Genomic DNA, 7,888 nt, shown 5'->3' on the forward strand with positions numbered 1-7,888 from the left:
CACCATCTATTTGGTTTCTTAGGCCAAACTTTAGCCTGTCTTTAATTCCTCTAATTCTCATAGTTCATATCTGATCCATCATCAAGTCCTCCAGGATATATCTTCAAAAAATATATATATATATAGCTTGATCACCTATCACTTCCCTGGTGGCTCAGATGGTGAAGTGTCTGCCTGCAATGCAGGAGACCTGGGTTTGATCCCTGAGTCAGGAAGATCCCCTGGAGAAGGAAATGGCTACCCACTCCAGTACTCTTGCCTGGAAAATTCCATAGACGGAGGAACCTGGTAGGCTACAGTCCGTGGGGTCTCAAAAGAGTCAGACACGACTGAGCTACTTCACTTTTTTTGATCACTTATTAACACCATCATTTCTACAGCCCTTGTTCAAGTAACAATTTATTATCTATTTCATCAATTTCAGCAGCCTTGGATTTGATCTACTTGTTTCCACTCTTGATCTTCTCCATTTTATTTTGCACAAAGCAGCCAGTAGAATTATCATGTGTATGTAAGGCAGCTCACTCTATATGCTTGCTCAAAATTCTTCCTGTGCACCCCCAGAGTGGTCCCCAACAATTTCACACCCTGGTCTTCGCCCCTTTGTAGGATTCCTTCTCATGTTGCATCAGGGTCTGATTCATGTGACCATTGGAATATGGCTGATGGTACGTCACATCCAAAATAAGATTATATTGATTAAAGACTATGGATTCTGTTTGATAAAAGACTATTTCTTTTTCCTCCTGTTTCCCCCTTCCCTTCACCTCTCTCACATCACCCATCTGAGTGGAACCATGCCAGAGACAGAATTCCTAGGCAGAGGCACAGATATTAAGGAATCACAACCTTCTGTTAACAGCCATGTGAGGTCAGAAATTGATCATCCAGATCCAGTTAAATCTCAAATGACTGCAACCCTGGCTGAAACTTTGATCGCTGCTACATGAGAGATCCTGAGACAAGACCATCTAACCACTGCCCTGATTCATGACTCAACTGTGAGATTACAAAAGAAAAAGTAACTGTTGTTTTATGCTTCTTAAGCTGCTAATGTTTGGAGCAACTTATTATGCATCAGTAGATAACTAATTTCTATAGTAAATGGAAAAATAATGGCTTTAGGTTTTCTATTTGGAAAATAAAATGGAAAGGTGAGATGTATTTGCCATCTGATGTTTTCCCATCTCTGATGGCTTTTTGTGAATTTTGGAGAACTCAAACTCACTTTTGAATTAATGGTTGAAATAAACACCATTTAGGAGACTTCTATCTCAGGACTATTTAAAAAGCAGCCATGGAATGATTGTCTATTCATTTAGTTTGGTGACCCAGTCCAATAAATTAGGTATGTAGTCAAGAAGAGTAAAGTGGAGTAGAGACATATGAGAGGCCACTTTTTGTAATTAGCAGCAAGGCAAGAAGAGTGGATATGTGGCCCCTCATTGACTCATTTATTCCTTCTTTCTGTTAGTGGATTAGTATAACACACTATTTTGGAGCTGACACTGAGAGTCTAGTAGTGAACAAGGCATAATTCTTATCCTCAAGATAGAAAGATATAGAAAAGCAATCTTGAAACACCACAGTAAATATACACCACAGTGAATTACTCAATACCAGTTTTCATTAGAGTCACAGCAATCGAGAGATATGAATTTTTCAAATTGTGTAGTTGATGTTTCAACATAAGCAAGACATAATCATACTAGGAAAAATCAACTCTCTTTTAGACTCCCATACACTTACTGTATGATTCAACATCATTTTCATTTTTAAATTATACATGATGAGTTAGCATGGAACTGTGTATTTTCTAGTGCTTGGGGCTTCTAAGATCTAAATCCAGAAATAAGTATGTGATAAGAATAAGTACCAAAAAAAAAAAAAAAAAAAGAATAAGTACACATTGCATGGAACAAATATGCATAATTGCTCTAAAAAGGCCACTGTTAGGAGATAAATAAAAGTTATGTTATTCTAAGGAAAAGAGAGAAAGAGAGCAGCCACTCAAAAATTTGTCAAAGGGTGTTCCAGGGAGTGCAGCATTGGCAAGCAAAAGAAAGATGGGGAGAGTCCTAAGCTTTTAATATCTGGGCAGTAATAAAATAGCAGTATTGACATATGAGAGCAGAGAGGGCACAAAGGCCAGATAAATAATCAAGGACGTGCGCGATGCTTTATGGAAGTTGTATTGTATCCCGAGACCAGTGGGAAATATTTGCAGTAAAAGAGCAACATGTTTAGATTTGTGAGTTTTGGAATATGGCATCTGCTACTCTGCTTGTAGTATTGGGGGGCGGGGCAGGTGATGAGAGCAATTAACATTATAATAATACAGAAGAATAAACATGATGGCTATCTCATCTTAAATAGTAAAGTGGAGGATGGAGAAAAATGAGTATATTCAGTGGATATTGAATACGTCTTATTGAGAGCAGTTTGTAATTTAGTACAAGTGACATAGGGAGGGTGTCTCGATAGCTATGGATAATATCCATGTTTCTCCTTCATGCAACTTGGAAAGTCTTTGTACTCTCTGTTGAGATAGGGAACACAAGAGGCATAAAATTGCATTATTATATAGACTTCCCAAGTAACCAGTTCAAAGTATACAAGAGCTATCATCACACTAGTGTTAATGATTCAGTTGTGTCCAACTCTATGTAACCCCAAGGACTGTAGCAAGGAATTCTCCAGGCAATAATACCGGAGTGAGTTGCCTGTCCCTTTTCTGGGGATCTTTTTCAAAGTGTGATGCCCAAATTGTAGACCTGGCTTAGCAGTCTACACTGGGAGGAGGTCAGGAGGGTTAGAAAGACACAGCCTAAAGGTCATCGTATGCGTCACAAGATGCCCACTTCAGTGTCTTTCAAGAAAGCAATTCTTATTTTTAGTTTTATTTTTATTAAATAAATTGCTCTCTATACACTATATGTGTGTGTGTGCATATACATCTGTATGTCAATACTAAGTCATAGTGCCAAAATGAATGTCATATAAACAACACTCTTCTGCGGAATTAGACTGCTATCAATTACATTCCTGTATACACACTTGAGTGCTACGTCCATATCCCACCACTTTTCATTTTCCTGAGGAGAAAAAACTTAACAAGAATCTGCTATTCACTTGTTTTATGTTCACAGTATTTCCATATATACCTCATGACAGGCTTGTTTTGAGGCTTGTAATACTGGTACCATACTATATGAAATCTAACAATGGAAACAATGACAGACTTTATTTTCTTGGGCTCCAATATCACTGCAGATTATGACTGCAGCCATGAAATTTAAAAAAAAAAGAAAAAAAAAAAAAAAACACATCTTTCTCCTTGGAAGAAAAGCTATGACAAACCTAGACATGTATTAAAATGCAAAGATATTACTTTGGTAACAACAGTCCATATAGTCAAAGCTATGGTTTTTCCAGTAGTCATGTGTGGATATTAGAGTTGGACCATAAAGAAGGCTGAACACTGAAGAATTGATGCTTTTGTGCTGTGGCGTTGGAAAAGACTCTTTAGAGTCCCTTGGACTGCAAGGAGATAAAATCAGTCAGTCCTAAAGGAAATCAATTCTGAATATTCATTAGAAGGACTGATGCAGAAGTTCAAGCTCCAATACTTTGGCCACCTGATGAGAACAGCTGATTGATTGGAAAAGACTCATGTTGGGGAAAATTGAAGGCAGGAGGAGAAGGGGACAACAGAGGATGAGATGGTTGGATGGTATCCCTGACTCAATGGACATGAGTCTGAGCAAGCTCTGGGAGATGGGGAAGGACAGGGAAGCCTGGCGTGCTGCAGTCCGTGGGGTCACAAAGAGTCAGACAGGACTGAGCAACTGAACAACAGCAAGAACCTGCGCATTTTCTTCATTATAGCTTTAGTTGCTGTTTGTGCATTTCCATTATTTTGCTTTCATACACCATTCTCTTAAGAGCAACCTTTGACCTGGTTCTAGATGCCCAAGAATAAGTGTTTTTATACCTACACATGGAGTCGAGGGATACACAAATTGATATGCAAATGTTAAACTTTGCAAAATAGTAGAAAATTATTTTCCAAAGTGGTTATACCAAATCGTAATCCTTCTGGCATTGTGTATAGGTTCCTATTCATGCCAGCTCTTAGGACCTTGAGATTTATTTGTGTTCACCTGAAAATGCTGGGTGGTAGCAGCTATTAACACATCAGGGAAGCTGGGACAAATGTTGGCTTGCCCTTTCTTGCTGTTTCACTCCAGACAGTGGTGGCTCATGCAGTAATCTTGATCTTGATCTTGTTAAATGTTTTTACTTCTTCCCTGCCACACTTCTACGGTTCCCTCACCCTTGTTTATCTGGGACTATACCCACTAATAAAACATTAGGTCATCAGTTTTTTTTTTTTTTTAAAGGAAACTCAGGCTAAGTAACGGGTAATATTTTTCCCTGACAATGGAAACAGAAACAGACTTTATTTTCTTGGGCTCCCAAATCACTACTGATGGTGACTGCAGCCATGAAATTGAAAGATGCTTGCTCCTTGGAAAAAAGTTATGACAAACCTAGACAGAACATTTAAAAAGCAGAGACATTACTTTGCCAACAAAGGTCCATCTAGTCAAAGCTATGCTTTTTCCAGTAGCCATGTATGGATGTGAGATTTGGACTATAAAGAAAGCTGATTGCCAAAGAATTAATGCTTTTAAACTGTGGTGTTGGAGAAGACTCTTGAGAGTCCCTTGGATCACAAGGAGATCCAACCAGTCCATCCTAAAGGAGATCAGTCCTGGGTGTTCATTGGAAGGACTGATGTTGAAGCTGAAGCTCTGATACTTTGGCCACCTGATGTGAAGAACTGACTCTTTGGAGAAGACATGATGCCGGGCAAGATTGAAGGCAGGAGAAGAAGGGGACGACAGAGGATGAGATGGTTGGATGGCATCACCGACTCAGTAGACTTGAGTTTGAGCAAGCTCTGGGAGTTGGTGATTGACAGAGAAACCTGACGTGCTGCAGTCCATGGGGTCACAAAGAGTTGGACACAATTGAGCGACTGAACTGAACTGATCCTTGGGGTTTGTTCTTTTCAATATCTTTTATACTCAGCTTATCCTCAAAACCATGATTGATTGCTATTGAAATTGAATGAAATCTATGAAGTGATTGAGGGAGAAAGGGCAATTATTAATACAATTTATCAGTCCACGTTTATATGTGATCATGAGAAAGCTCTCATTTGTTTGTGTCATTTTTACCTTTTGCAGTTACTTTGCTGCACACACATGTATTTTGTTAGCTTTTTAAGCACTTTAACTGGTTTTAGTATCTGGCCTATTCTTCATAGATTAGCTCTTCTATTCACTGCTGTTGTACAGAGATACATTTTATTTTCGCATCTTGACCTAATGTTCAGTTACCACTCTAAGCTACTTTTTATTTATTATCTTTAGAGTAAATTCCTCTGTGTAGCCAATTTACTTTCTATAAATAATGACCTCAGAATTCATTGGTAAAAGTCATCCAAATATTGTGTTTTCATCATGGACAGGTTTTTGGTTATTGATCAATATTTTTTATAGTTATACAGATATCCAGGCATTCTTTCTTTTAACTTGATTCAATTTGCATGTGGTGCATTTTATAGGAATTTGGATATTTCCTTTAAATTTTCAATTTATTGGCCACAAAGAGACATATTCAGATTTCTGATGGATATAATATTAAGGGGAAAAATTAGGAAATATGCTGAGCATCGCAGCAATATTTCAACATAATCCTCTGTAATTGCCAATCACATTAATTTTTAAGTAATTATTAACGTATTCAGTCAAGCAAATATATCATTGATTATAAGCACTGTATGTATTATAATGTGATACAGCTAAGGATTCAACCCTAAAGAGATTAGAGTTCAATTAAAAACAGATTAACAAATAATTTCAGATAACTAAAATTTAAAGTAGAAGCTGCATCATGCTCTCTGAGGGCTACAGAGAAAATAGTGTGAACATTGCAGGGGAGATGGGTAACTCTCAGATGAGGATTTGGGGAATTCATTGGTCTGACTTCCTGCAGTAGTCACACGTACTCCAGATCTCATTGTTTCATTAGCATCGCTTCTAGGCTATGATGAATATTCATGGCCAGAGCTGTGACGACAGTGCCATGGAAGTGAAGCTCCACGGCCCCACTGGGCTAAGGAGGTGTGTTTGGCCAGCGGTGAGCGCAGCCAAACGGCTCCCATGAAACAGGCTGGCTCGAGCCAAACGTGAGCAGGGCTGGTGGAAGCAGTATAAGGATATGATTAAACAATAAAGAAAATTATCTGCCGACTCCTAAAGGAGCAGTTTGATGCATAGAAAGCAGCTATTTTGAATAGCTACATTTTGAATAAGGACATAAAAACTGGCAAATAATAACAAAACTGATTTGTTGTTGTGATGCAGGTGCCTGCTAGGTATTTTATAAATAGTATTTCATTTAGATGGAAAGGAGGTAGATGTGATTATCTCATTTTACTAAATGGATATAAGCAGGCATGTTTGTCAGCGCCAGCCCAGGAAGCCAAGTATGGTTAACTTAAACAGCAAAGCAGTTGGCCAGAAAGCTGGGAGAACTTACTCTAAAAAGTGGACAGAAAACAAGAAAGTCTAGATGTGAGACCCAAAGCAAAGTTTACCCCACAGGGTAAGCGTGCCCCTTTACTCGACACTCGGGCCCCTAGAGACTTTTCCAAAATTCCCTGGTGGTTCAGATGGTAAAGCGTCTGCCTACAATGCAGAAGACCCAGGTTCAATCCCTGGGTTGGGAAGATCTCCTGGAGAAGGAAATGGCAACCCACTCCAGTACTCTTGCCTGGAAAAGCCCATGGACAGAGAAGCCTAGTAGGCTACAGTCCATGGGATCGCAAAGAGTCGGACATGACTGAGAAACTTCACTTTCTTTGTCTTCTTCCACTTTCATGCCCCTAAGTTCTGGAAAATCACCCCAGCTGCCCTATAACACTATGCAATGAATTCATCATCAGTTGTTCCTTCATCTCATTGGCACCCACTGAGGATCCAGAATGATAGGTGAAGGTATTTGATAACCCATGCCCTGGTTGTTGGACCAGAGTCAGGAGGAAGAAAGTATTCGCTCTTCTTCAGCTCTCTAATAGAAAGAAGCTTCATGCTTCCCACATAGACTCTTAAGAATTGGATACCACCCCCCCCCCCCAACTTAGAAAAGATTTCAGATCCTCATGAGCATGGAAATGGACATTATTGTCAAGATGATGAGACTAACGAACAGAGATTTTTCAGGCTCTGGTCTTGTCTGAATCAAAACTACACAAACTTTACATGGAACTCAGTCAGTGGCAATAAATTCTACAGAAAAGTTTTGTTACAGGAAGTGCATAATTTTTAGAGCAACATGGTGTGAGTAGGTCTCCCATGGAGCATTTATTCTGCATGAGAAGATGCTAAGCAAGACAGAGTAGGGAATTGCACTCTTACATTCTCAGAATTTATGGTCTAATTAGAAATAATGCTTTTTAAAAAAAGAGTTTACTCATTGCCCAGTGAATGCCAGTGCTGAAAGAGCTATGGTCATTAAATGGGAGATAACTGTGTGAGATGAGATAGTCCAGAAAGCTTACAGGGAGGATGACTGGGATCCAGATATACAGGGGATATTTTGGGCAAGGGAGGATTTGCTTATGCAACAGTGTTTGTAGGCACAAATCCATCAGATTGTAATGCAGAACTTTCTGGATTAAATGCATGATGCCATTAAGGAAACAAAGGAGTTAATCATTATAGCTGCTGCTCTTTACCTATAAACCAAAATCCAGTCATCAGAATAATAGATAGGATTATAGGAAGTCAGGAGCTAACTGCCAAGTTTTTCAGTT

The 7,888-nt window shown here is 39.0% G+C and overlaps 1 non-coding gene across 1 annotated transcript; it reads left to right on the forward strand.

The window, feature by feature from the left end:
- Positions 1-6,730: 6,730 nt before the first annotated feature.
- Positions 6,731-6,802, forward strand: TRNAC-ACA (transfer RNA cysteine (anticodon ACA)). The gene has a single exon. It is a non-coding gene; the product is annotated as a tRNA-Cys (tRNA).
- The last annotated feature ends 1,086 nt before the right edge of the window (positions 6,803-7,888 follow it).

Source organism: Muntiacus reevesi, chromosome 7, assembly GCF_963930625.1.
Source record: "Muntiacus reevesi chromosome 7, mMunRee1.1, whole genome shotgun sequence".
Classification (NCBI taxonomy): domain Eukaryota; kingdom Metazoa; phylum Chordata; class Mammalia; order Artiodactyla; family Cervidae; genus Muntiacus; species Muntiacus reevesi.